The sequence below is a fragment of the Pseudopodoces humilis genome, chromosome 7 (genome assembly GCF_049639895.1).
Source record: "Pseudopodoces humilis isolate 2021_Gansu_Grassland_sample_001 chromosome 7, ASM4963989v1, whole genome shotgun sequence".
NCBI classification, from domain to species: domain Eukaryota; kingdom Metazoa; phylum Chordata; class Aves; order Passeriformes; family Paridae; genus Pseudopodoces; species Pseudopodoces humilis.
The window spans coordinates 33,293,826-33,307,343 of record NC_142206.1 but is presented as its reverse complement, the minus strand read 5'-3'; the positions used below and the strand labels follow the sequence as shown (position 1 = coordinate 33,307,343).

Sequence of the window (13,518 nt, the reverse complement as noted above, 5' to 3'; positions counted from 1 at the left end):
AGTTTGCATAAAAGTAAAATGGAAGAATCCAGACTTTAGAAATACTATCAAATATTCAGAATGTTCAGTGTCCTGTTCACACCTCTCCATCTCTTCATGTTGCTGTGTGCATATGTTGCAGTCAAATGAACAACATAAGAACCAAGGAGGGAATTTGTCAAATACTCCAAATAGCTGCACATCACTACAGATTATGACTGCTTGGATTTAGGGAACATTTTTTTGGCTGAGGAAACATTCCAGTGGGATAGATTAATCTGTGTAAACCACACAGCTCAGCTGAAACTGCTGTTCAGCATTCTAAATTGCCACCTTCGTCTTCTTTCAGCACAAAAATGTGCATTTCTTCCTATAATAAAGATATTTTATAATAGCAATAAGGCAACTCCAGGGTGTGCGGTTATCACGAGATAATCATACCCTGGAGGGATTGCAGATACTTGGCTGTGCCTCATAACACCCCATGTGTGTGTTTATCTCATGATAACCCTACTCTCTTTTGTATCTTATTGCCTAATTATCCTCTGCTAATGCAAAATACTAATTTTTTTGTCTGAAACAATATGTGCAAGAATGCATTGCTAACAATCACTGGAGGACATTGACAAATAATGCTGTCACTACTTTTACTCTCTTCCAGCCAGAAATTTACATAAAGAACCAACTTTGGATATTCTTTTCTAAACCAATTCAAATCCTTTAAGGCTACATCAACGAAAATACTGGAAGTAGGCCAAGTAAATATCTCTAAAAATTCCATGTATATTCTTATATGTGATCTATACAGTTTTAGTTACATAAAATACCAAATTTCTTATGCATTTACATCTCTTTACATTTCTAATTCTAATACACAGAGGGTAGTTTCTTGACTGTTGCTTATGGATCCTGAAGGGGGTCTTAGGATCCCCATCCAATATTTATCTGAGGATAAATTTTATTTTATTTAATCTCCATATAGGGAGTGCTAGCTATGTTTCAGATACCATTGGGAGATATTCAGAGAGAGTAAAGATTATGGACCTCTCTTAAGGAGATAGAACTTTTGTTCATTTTAATGTGCAAAAAATTAGTTAAACCTGTTTTCCATTGAAATTTCAGATATGAAATGCTCACAGATAAGGTTCAATAGCTCCTTAGTGGAATCAATGTCATAAAAATGACTTGTAATCACAATTCATTGAAAAGGAACAAACTAAAAAATTGGTTTCAATTTTTAACTGATAGACTTATTCTGCAATTTAAGTGTGAACATTATAAAACATTTTAAAAGGTAATCTAACACATAAAAATAGTATGTATAAGAATTGCCTTTTCATCTTTTATTAAAAGCTGTATCAATTGAAAATCAATTACTTCTCAAATGATAATCTGACATATTATGACATTAAACCCCATGAAATGTAGCAGAAAAAATGTCCTCAAAATGCAAAATGATAGGTTAATCCTGGAGTTTAAGTTATACAGGCTTCATCATTCTATATTAATAATATTACTGAATGTTTATTACACATACTGTATTCATATGTCCAAACACTGTATGAGTTTCAGAGCTGTTTTTTTTCTATAGGCCATTCTAACAGAAACGAAAAAGAAACCCATAGACTATTCAGTAATGATAAAGAAATACAAGGTAAGTTTTTATACAAACAGAAATAAGAGAAGACAAACAGTACAATATTTTTAGAGAAATTCATTTGGTACAATGCCAAACACAATAAAAAATGTAATCCTGAGGACCCACAATATGATATTTTATATATCTACCTAATATACATGTGCCTGTGTTTTGTTTATATCTACATAGGTAATGTGCATTTTTGGTTTTATTTGTGTTTTATAATATATTATTATTTTCCATACTGTTTGCAGTGAACAAATTCTACTTTTAATAGCACCACCTGTGTAGATCTACAGGCTTTGGGGTCTTCCTTCCTTTGTTGTGAGCTACAGTTAATTAAATCAAGATTTTTTTCCTTTTACAATGTCTATTTTTACACTCTGTTTTCATGTGAAATTGCTTTCATGTTCCCTGCCCTCCCACTCAACCAGTTCTTCCGAAAAGCAAGTATGTTTATCTCTCTTAGCATTGCTTACAGATCTCATTTCTCAATCCTTTGATTATTTTAGATGGCCTTCTCTGAATTCTAGCTTCCTGGTGCCAGTGGAAGAGAATTGCCTTAACACAGTTCTCAGAATTCTCCAGCTCTGCGTCTGCCTTGCCTGTGGCATTCCTGGCAGCCCTTGCCATGGTATGCTCTTGGAAAAAGAATCAAGGGGCATATTCCCAATAAACATATACCAAAAGAATTATAAAAAAAAAATGCCTCTAATACAGGATGATGTTGATATGCAAAACCCACACTAATCATAGCAGCTGCTGGTTTAGAACAAAGATCTGAGCTCACAGTCTCGTTATCTTAATAGAAATATGGCTATATGTGAGGCAGGAAGAGGCTCAGAGAAAGCTACATGCACTAGAATTAGCAGGATTTTCCCCGACAGTGTCATCTATACTAATATTATTAATATTATTATTGTTGTTGTTATTACTATTATCAATTATATCCTTGAACTGATGTGAATGTGCTGCTGTGAAGATGTCCTTCATAAGACATAGCTAGTAAGAGCTTTACAAATAAAGAATAGTCTATTATGTTGGCCCTGTCTTGAATTCTCTCCTTTTTTCATTATTTATGCTATTAAAATTCATCTTACCCTTTAAGTAGACATCAATTTGCCAGCAGTAATAGAAACCACTCTGAATAGCCAGACAAAAAGTTTTGTGCTCTAGAACATGGTGGGAAATATACCTGAAAATTTTCTGATCAATTGGAAACTTAGAAGAATTGGACTTGAGTTACTACAGTCAGACTTCCATCTGTTGCATGACCTTTCTTGGGGAACTTTGCTAGCCTTTATCTTGAGACACACCTTACTGACAGACTGCAGGAATGCTCCTCCTCCACAGAAATAACCTTCCTCCTGCCAATATTAACATTAACTTTCACCTAATATTTAATTATGACTAAATTAAAATAGTCCAACAGCTTCCAGAGAAAATGTTTATCATTAACACTTTCTTATATGCATTATGAAAAAAAACTGGATATGAAATATTTTACTTCAAAAAACATTATAATGCATGTGCAGCTGTGCAGCACTTCTGTAATTTTATTTCAATGTCAACAAAGATTTAACATGACTGTTTCTCACCTAAGAAGTGGGGGCACAATGGTGTAATAAAGTAATTTATAATAATTTTTAATGGAGAAGCCCTGTTTTAACACATGCCATTGTCCACGGTCTTTTTTCATTCAGTAGAGTAATGGATATATTAAGAGTTACACCATATATTATTTCTCTGTGATAAAACAATTCTTTATTTCTCTTTGATTAATGAAACCAATGACTAAATAATCTTCTATGCTAAAAGAGAGCACGCTGGATTCTGGCTCCAGATTTTTGTTTGTTTCGGAATTTTGTATTAAAAAGCTGTAGGACTTAAATCAGAATATAAAGGAGAAAATTATTATCATGTAATTCCGTAAGTTCAGACAGCTAAAAGACCTTATATTTCTTCATTAATTCATCCCACCCATGAGTATTTGAAAACTGTCACTGTGTTTATGCTGACTTCAGTGCTGCGGATACACGTGAAGGACCCTGGAGCCAGCACTCCAGTTTGTCTCACAAGTACGTTTAAGCCAAAATGCAGACAAACCTCTACCCAAGACAGTTCCACTTTGAACAGGAGATCTTCTGGATCACCTCCACAGATCCCATCTCAGGCTCATTTCCATGGCTCTGTAAAAGCTTAAAATGATGTGAAACTGTCAAGGCTCTAAGTTCTATCTCACGGTAATTTTAACTGATAGCGTTTGCATGCCTAATGAGAGTTTACTGTCCTCTTGGCTACTGGTAAAGTCCATTTCTAGTTGAAATACATGTTCCCCATTTACAGTGGTCAAGTGCTCATGATCAAGACCTCATTATCAAAGGTCAAAGAAACTTGTGATTACTACTTAAAACTGGCATAAAAAGCTGCAGAAAGCAAGACATAATGTCTGATGGACCATGAAAAAAAGCTGAAAAGGTAAATTGAACTGTGTGCAGCATATTCTATGATTCTAAGAATATAAGAAATATTATGTTCAAAGATTAGCACTTCTAGTCATCGTCAAGTAACCTAGCCAGATTTCATCTGTGGACATGATTTTTAAACTAGGATCTCTTTTCACCCTATTAACTTAAAAATATCCATCTGCTGAGATTAAATGCCTTAATAAGGATATGACCAAAGTCTATAGACCCAACAGCTTCAGTGCCACAGAACAAAAACAATTATGGTTTTTGGATGCCATTGGTGATTGAACCCTAAAACAAGTGGTTGGTCCTCCAGTAAAATCTCAACCATATTCCAGATAGAACTAGGGAGTTTGGAATATGCACAAGGAACACATTTTTGCTTCTGTGACACAGTTTCATTCTAAAATTATTCGCAGTCAGGATCTCCTAGGAATATTACAAAAAATACATTTAACAAGAATAATAACAATGGCTTAAGGAATTTTTTTTAATATTTCCTTTTCAATGTGAAAAAATAATTTTGAAATATCTGAGTTTCTCATATTAAAATGTTCCATTTGTCATTATTGTTAATTAAAGGTTATTTAAAAGAGTAAGATATCTTTATTGAGGTCCATCAAAATATATAACTCTAAATTTCAACTCAGCTGAACACCAATATGTACTTAGCAGCTTACAACAGCAAAGACACCAGAAGAGATACACACGCATAAAGCTCACTCAGATTTGCCAAGGATGGCTTCTCAGCTTATGTTTTTACCCTCAAATCCTGCAGCAAAGCTGCTCTCCATTTAGGAATGTCGCTTCAGTTTCCATGTGGTGAGGATTTTTTCCTGTGTTCTGCTATCTTGACATATATTTTCTGGGCTGGTCTTACTTCAACAAAGCACTTAAACACATATGTAAATTCATTCCTTCCACAAATATATGTGACTTTGTGCTTAACTGTAAATATATCCTTATGCTGCATTTCCTGCAGTGAAATGTAAGCACCTGTTGAGGTGCTGTTGTAGAACAAAGATCCAGTGAAGGCACTGCTGGCCTTAGAGAGAGATTAAAATCAGGGTCTTACCTAGGTTTTAAGAAATAAAAGTCAATAAAGTTTCTGAAAGGAATGAAAGACACCAATATCACATTCTGCCTCAGACATTGTAATACTGTTGCTCTGCTTTTCATACCTGAAGGAAGAAAAATCAGACTGCTAAGTAAATACTTATAAATCATGACTAAATTAAGATTATTGAGCTAGCATTAAAAAAATCCATTCTGCATTGCAAGAGCTATAACGCTGGGTAAAACCTGGTCTTTTCTTCTTCTGTGACCCAAATTTTGTCAGTACTCCAGATAATGTTATTTCTTTTATTAGCATTCATTTGTGAATGTTTCCAATCACATTTCCATCCTACATTGCTATTAGAAGCAGCCCAGGGACTGGATAAATTTTTCAATAGAGTTTCATACACATGGTACAAAAATGCCCATGTTTTCATCACCGTTCCTCCTCACTTCAAAATGCAGGCTTGCTTACCTCCAGGGATTGCCAGAGAGCTTCAGTTCTCATGGATGCACGATTTTCACAGCAGATATCCTGAAAACATTAGTGTTCATAGAAACCACGGAGATGCTATGATTTCTTGAAGAGATGTGGCCAAACCACATTCCTTTGAGTGAAAAGTGGCTCCTGGTGAGACAAATACGGTCTCAGAATAACAAAACCAGCATAACAGAGTTTAAAAAAAATAAAAAATTAAAAAAAAACAAACCCCCAGCTTGACAGAAATGTAAAAACCCAGAAAACTATTTCTGAAAATTACGTTCCATGGTGTTTTTCAAATCTCTTGTAGGAAAAGGAATAAAACTGATTTTGCACAACACCACCATTTATAACTTTCCAATAAGTAAATGAGTGATCAGTGAGAAATGCTGCCCATCTGCTCTCTGCTCCATTGGCCTTTGCTAACCTAAGAGTGGAACCAGTTGCTCAGATGAAAAGATGGGGAGGGGGAAAGACAAGAAAAAATACAGCAAAAGGGAGTTTCTGTTCCAAACTGAACTCCATAGTTAGAGGAAAATATTTTAAAACATTTTTCAAGGTATGCATATTTTCTTTAATTCCTAGGATTCACTGGCTAGACCATACTGGAGAAATAGTCTTGACAGCATACTGAATTTGTTTCTGTAGTTTCTGTAGTATCTGGAATGACTTTCTATCTTTTGAAAAGGTTTCACTTTTGCATCTAGAAGAACAATCCTTTTGCTTCCTGGAACAACTACACCACAACTTGAACTGTCATTCATAAAGCTTATTTGGCTTCCCAGCCTAAGATTATTTTTGAACCCTTCTTTCACAAACGTTCTTGTTCTTGCTTCTTTCTCTATTATATTAAAAATAAATGCTTGCCATGTTTAAAGGCTTCACCTAGTTATGCACGCTGAACAGTAACGCCTCCTTTTTTATGCAGCAGTTGTGTCTGAGAGTGGATTAAAGTCTGTGAATGTCAGACTTCCCTGGACACATAGTTGTGGTTATGTTTTGCATAGAAGTCTTCAAATTAGGATGAGCTTGTCTGCATAAGGTGAGGTTTAGGACATGTCTATTTCAGAAGAAAATTTTGAAAAGAAAATTACCTTTCTTGAGCAGGGCAAAACCATTTGCACTCTTAATTCCTGTGATCTTCTTTCTTTTTGGTATTTCCTAATAAATGAAAACATAAAGAGTTATAGCCAAGATCACTAGGCATCAGAAAAAAATGAGAGTCGTATTCTAATCCCAGAGGAAAACCTTGTTTACATGATGAAACCCTTGCAGTGGAAATCTTGGGAATCTGGGTGGGTGGAATCTCTCATTGTCAGAACTTTCAACAAAAGAGCAGCTGCAGATACTGAAAGCATTAAATAAAAATTACCAACAAGCTGTCTTACCTGTGTGCACTCCACAGAAAGGAAGGGCAAACATGAGCAGGTAGTGCTTGTACATCAGTCAAAACTATGACAGCTACCGTGTAACATCTGACAACACTGACATGTGCTGCACTCCCTAAGATATTCCTCTAACTGAACCATAAAGAGACAAATAAATTAGTAATAGTACCTTGCCTGTCAATGTCCTATCTTGCAGGCTTCTCACACTGTTGATTAGCATTGTTTGAAGTGGTTCATCAATACATTTACTTTCAGAGGAAAAAGAAGGATGTTCAATTATTTTATTGCTTTAAGAAAAACCAGCAAAATAAGGGGCACTAGATTCCTCACGATCACATAATCATTTCTAGGAAAAGGACAGACAAAAATCAGTATAATGCTTCCCTGCTAGTCAAACAGATAAGTCTTCATTCATGTGCTGTGTGGCAGATGAAGTTCTCTTAATCAAATCAGTATTCCCATATAAGAAAAAAATTAGATGGTCTACCACTATCTGTCAGATTTTGTCCATATTCCTGCTGCCTGACACTAAGCCAGCACAATATTTTCCTGTAAGACTTTATTTTTCATAAAATATATGTACTTTTAGTGATTTTTCTTTCTCTTTTTGCAGCTTGAGGCATAATTATTATGAAAAGAAGGTGAGTGGCAGCACCCGCAGGTGCTAATGAGCACTAATGGCCCTGACAAGCCCCACCCACAGCCTGGCCCCCAGGCTCCATCTCATTTCAGGTGTAGGCTGCCCAGGTCAGAGAAAAGGAAATCTGTGCAGGTACAGAGGAATACTTGTGCAAGTCTTAAAACCTTAATTGACATTTAGTTTTGATGGGAAAATAACTGAATGTGCTGGCATTTTCCATTTCATTAAAGCCAAAGTTTGTCCTGATTTCACCTAGGGCAGTGATAACTTCTGCCCAGTAGCTCTGCAGTGCTCTTTTGGATTCAGAATGGGAATGGTGTCATTTTTGCTAAATCATCTTTAGCCTTTTCCCTTGTCCTCTGTCAGTGAGGAGGTTCACAAAAGAAACTGGGGGCAAGCTGGGGTGGGTGACCTGAGCTGACCAAAGGGTTATCCCATACCACAGAACTTCATCCCCAGTATGCAAACTGAGGGGAGATACCAAAAAGGGTGGCCAGTCTGGATTTGGGAAGGGAGGTCTGGTGTTGGTCTCCAGGTGGTGAGTAGCTGTATGGCATGTGACTTCAGATTTTTTTCCATTTTTATTATCATGATTATAATTATTATTTACCATTATTACTGTATTTTAGAAAAAAAAATAAATAGAAGAAAGGCCTTGAATGGATTGATATTTCCTTGGGGTGTCTGCAAATATGGAGGTATGGACTTTCATCCAGACTGTTGCTCTAAAAATATAGTTTATCGTTTCAAAAGTCATGCATGGAAATCAGGTGGTGCAGCTTGGCTTTCAGCATAAAATACAGGGGTTGTGTCCTGGAATTGACATTCAGCTTATTATATATACATGGTTTACAGACACCCAGTACCTACCAATGTTTTATATCTGTATATTATTCAGTGGCTCCAGGCCAACAGAAAAAATTCTAAATCCAGTGTGAATGTGGGACATTGTCAAAGACATTGTTTTCACATTTCCTTGTTCTATTCAGGAGCAGCATATATAGGAAATTTTCCCCCTATTTTCTTTTTTTAAAGACCCAACTTCTTCAAAATATATTACTTTTCCAATTATTTTTCTTCTATGATACATTTGGTATTTGGTACATATCAGCCTGTTTAATAATGAGTCATACACATAAGTAGCTTTCTGCTTTCAGTTTTTCTGCTAATCTGTGAATTACTTTTTTATAGTTGGACAAACCAAATAATCCTGGTCTGCCTGGCTTATGCAAAAAACTTCAAGCATTACGATATCTTCCACTTTTTATTCTGTTCTTTTTTTACGTAGAAGAGTGACATAAGGAATAGAAAATGTGATCACTAAGATTCATTTGTTAACTGTCTTGTAGATGAGGAAAAGGCTGTGGATGTGTCTACCTGGACTTGAGCAAGGCCTTTGACACTGTCTCCCATAGAATTCTCCTGGGAAAACTGTCAGCCCTTGGCTTGGACACGAGAGCCCTTCACTGGATTAAGAGCGGGTTGGATGGCTGGGCCCAAAGAGTGGTGGTGCATGGTGCTGTATCCAGCTGTTGGCCAGCAGCCAGAGGTGTCCCCAGGTATCACAGTTGGGTGCAGACCTGCTCAATATCTTTATTTATGATCTATATCATAATATATGAGGGTATTATATCATGAGGATGAGGGGATCAAGTCTACCGTTACCAAATTTGCGCATGACATGAGGTGGGGGGAAGGGTTTATCTGTTGGAGTCTAGGAGAGCTTTGCAGAGGGACCTGGACAGGCAGGAATCTAAAAATGTGAGGTTTAACAAGACCAAGTTCCAGGTCTTGCACTTTGGACACAACAACCGCCTGCAGCACTACAGGCTGGGGACAGAATGGTTGGGCAGCAGCCAGGCAGAAAAGATCCTGGGGGGTATTTGTTGACAGCAGCTGGACATGAGCCAGCAGTGTGCCCATGTGGCCAGGAAGGCCACTGGTCACAGGCATCCTGGCTTGTGTTAGCAGTAGTGTGGCCAGGAGGACCACACTTCCTCTGTGGTCTGCACTGAAGAGACTGAGCCTTGAACTGTGTGCAGCTCTGGACCCCCCAGTTCTGGAGGGATGTTGAGATTCTGAAATGTGTGCAGAGAAGGGCAACAAGGCAGGGGGAGGATCAAGGACACAAAGAACACTCTTATGAGGAGTGACTGAGGGAGCTGGGGCTTAGCCTGCAGAAGAAAAGGCTCAGGGGAGACATTATCATTCTCTACAGCTGCCTGAAAGGAGGTTGTAGCCAGGTGGGGTCCATCTCTTCTCCCAGGCAACCAGGGAAAGAACAAGAGGACACAGTCTCAAGCTGTGCCAGAGGAGGTTTTGCTGGACATTAGGAAGAAGTTTTTCACAGAAAGAGTCATTAGGCATTGAATGGGCTGCCCAAGGAGGTGGTGAAGTCGCTGTACCTGGAAGTGTTTAAGAAAAGACTGGACCTGACACTTGGTGCCGTGGTTTACCTGACAAGGTGGTGTTAGGGCATAGGTTGGCCTCAATGATCTCAAAGGTCTTTTCCAAACTAACTGATTCTGTGATTCTGTAAGTGTTTAATCATCATTGCAGAATTCTGCATCCTTGTGCTCCGTGAATTAACTAGTACGTCCTGAAAACTCAACTTTTTGCATCACTGATAAATATCATTCATTATAGCATAATTAGGTGAAACATCAGTCTATCCACTGGGTTATGGAAAGGTGTCTGTATGTTTAAGAGGTTGGGCTATTATTTAGTAAGACATTATTTAAACAAAGATTATTCAATAATTACCTGCCTTTCTGGTTTTGTACTTCATGCCTAGGACAAGACTGTATTTATTATCTTTACAGAATCTTCATGAAGCAACACTAAAGCCACTGAAGTAAAGGAATATCATTGTTGTCATTGAAAGCAGGAAGAACTCAGAAAATATGTCTATTTATAGTTTCATGTGTACACTACTGACATTTATTTATCTTAGAAGTGTCAATATGTGAAAATGGGTTCTTTCAAAGGAGCAACTTTGAGGGATTTTGCACGTTTACCTTATGATCAGCATTTACAAGTGATAATTTTTGCCTTTATAAAGAACTAAATAAGCAATTTATAGGAACAAAAATAAACACAAAAAACCCAAACACATGAATACACAGAAATTCATTCTAGCCTACCTGCTAAACACAACTACTTCATATTTAAAAGTGGAAATAAAAAAAACAAATGTGTTGATGTGGTGACGTGAATACACCAGGCTTCTGCCCTTGCACTTCACTTGTCATTGGGGTTAGTAAGCATACTTTATGTTGCAGTCCTATCAAAAGGAAATGTTATAATATGTTCTTGTTGAAAGATCCTCATTGGAAACTGCAATGAGCAACCTCTATCTAGACCTTTTCACCATCATATGCTTATCTTGGAATAGTTCTTAAGCAAGACCCTCCATAAAGGCACAAAATCCAGAGCCTTTTTTAAGTGGTTATTTTAAAAGTTTTCCTCTCCTTGAAGCCATTTTTCAGTATTGTGATATTTAACATAGTGGTATTGAAAATTTTGAAATTATTTTACCTAGCAATTAAGACAGTCACGAAAATATTTCGTAAGTGGCTTTATATATCTTACCTGCGTCTATACCATGGAATTTTGCATGGGCCATAAATGAAGCAAAAGACTCCCTTCAAGTCAGCCATCACACTCACCTAGATAGAGTTTGCTGTGCCACAGGACTCAAAGAGAAAAATGAACTATTCATTGAAGACGAAATAAAAAGTTCTGTTTCTTTGCCTGACATAATGCAGGTGTCAAAATTACTGGCCAGCTAACACATGTAAAGGATTGTTGTGGTTTAACTCCAGCCAGAAACTAAGCCCCTACAGCTGCTCACTCACCTCCCCCGTGCAGGGCTGTGGGAGAGAACTGGAAAAGAAAAGTGAGAAAACCTGTGGGTTGATATCAAGATGGCTTAATAAATAAAGCAAAGTCTGCACGTGCAAGCAAAGCAAAATACGGAATTAATTCACCACTTCCCATGTGCAAGCAGGTGTTCAGACATCTCCCATGTAAACACCAGCACTTCCAGTGCACCCCTGTTCATCATTCTTCCTCCAGCTCTATATTCTGAGCATGATGCCACATGTTTTGGAATAGCTCTTGGGTCATCTGCAGCCACTAGTCCCAGCTCTCTCCCCTCTCAACTTCTTGTACACCCTCAGCCCTGGTGTGTACACCTTGTACAACCTCAGCTGGTGGTGTGGAGGGAGAAGCTGAAAAGGTCTTGAGCAAGCTGTGCAGGCCCTGCTCACTGGTAACTAAAGGATCCCTGAATTATTAGTGCTGCTTTGGCCAAAAATGTGATACATGGGGCCAGTGTTAGCTACTGTGAACAAAATTAGCTCTGTCTCAGCCAAATACAGTACAAGAATGTGATGCATCATAGTATGTCAGTGATATTTACCTTAGAAAGTGAGTTTATGATTGGGTATTACATTTAACTGCTGTTCTCTTCAACTCTGAAATATGGTGACAATTCAAAAAAATGAAATAAATTGAATGAATAGTGGAGCAAACATTACACTCATTAGGCAGAAAGAGTAACTTCTAATGAAAATAACAACCAAAAAAATTTTGAGAGAGGAGGTGAAAAGAGAAAGACTGAAAACTTCCCTTTTTTTAATGTAATTTGAGATTTTTTTTTCGGCCAAAGTTTATAAAGATCAGACTCAAGGAATTGCTTGAAAGGCAATTCAGAAAAATGGCTTTGTTCGACTTGTCTATTAATCTCTGCTTTATTTTATGAAGAATTGTTATTTATCTGACAAAATTGAACAGTAGAGGTCAATTATTTGTGAAACATATTTGATGGCCCAGAAGTTTCTTTGGATGGTATTGGAGGTTACCCATTGTATCATACTAGTTATGTAAATTTAATTTAAATTCAGCTACTTCACAGGACCAGTTTAATACTGATGTAACTCTTCATTTTTCATACCTGTTATATGAAGCTTATGTCCTCACACCAGAAAAAAAGCAAGAAAAAACCAAAAAGACTCTCATTTACAGTCCACATTACAAATTATTCAATGATACATATATATATATTCATGTCAGTAGCCAAGAATTTGGTTCTAATGGTCTAGCTTTGATCCCATGATAAAACCAGACTGTCACTGATTGATTTCTGCTGCAAAAATATGAATGTTTGGGGGAAGAATTCAGAATAATTTTGGAAATAAAGACTCTATTAATAGATATATAGTCTTTTGTATATGCTTAGGGGCATGCAGATATTTCTGTATTTTATTTATTTGGTACTTCAAAATCAAATGAAGATGTGTTTTCTGTATTCAGGCTTCCATTTCTTCATTGCTAAAATGCATTAAATGTTCTCTAGTCTTTTTAGAACAGGTTTAAGACAGAGGATGGTTAAACAGTTTTCTAGTTTCTCTGTGTATTTGTGACAGAAACTTATATCTGACTGAAAATTTAGAACCATTCAGTCTTGGTCTGCATGTAGTGGGCCTCTGTCACCTTCTACTTGAATGTAGGAAAGGTAAATCAAATATCTATCCACTATCATCTCCCTAATAATTTGAAAAATATGGTCTCCTACTAGGGAAAAAAAATAAAATTCTTTGCCTCAACAGTTCAAAATTGTCTCAACAGTTCAAAAGAAATGCAGCTGTCCACTCATTCAGGCATTTTCGAGTGCTAGAGAGCAACTCCATGACATCTCAGTTCAGCTTCTTGTGTGCCACAGCTTAGCTCCCCTCCACAATCCTCCCAACCTGTTTTTCATCATGAACAGCCAGACAACAAAAGTTTAAAGGAGAAACTAAGAACACAAGATTTTTGGCCCTGCCAGCTGTCATTTTCACACAGTTTTCACTGAAGACATGCTT

The 13,518-nt window shown here is 37.1% G+C and overlaps 1 long non-coding RNA gene across 1 annotated transcript; it reads left to right on the top strand.

The window, feature by feature from the left end:
• Window positions 1–8,063: 8,063 nt before the first annotated feature.
• On the top strand, window positions 8,064–12,331 carry LOC148184003 (uncharacterized). The gene is made up of 4 exons (XR_015772971.1): window positions 8,064–8,189; window positions 8,281–8,349; window positions 9,001–9,210; window positions 10,474–12,331. It is a non-coding gene; the product is annotated as an uncharacterized LOC148184003 (long non-coding RNA).
• Window positions 12,332–13,518: the final 1,187 nt, after the last annotated feature.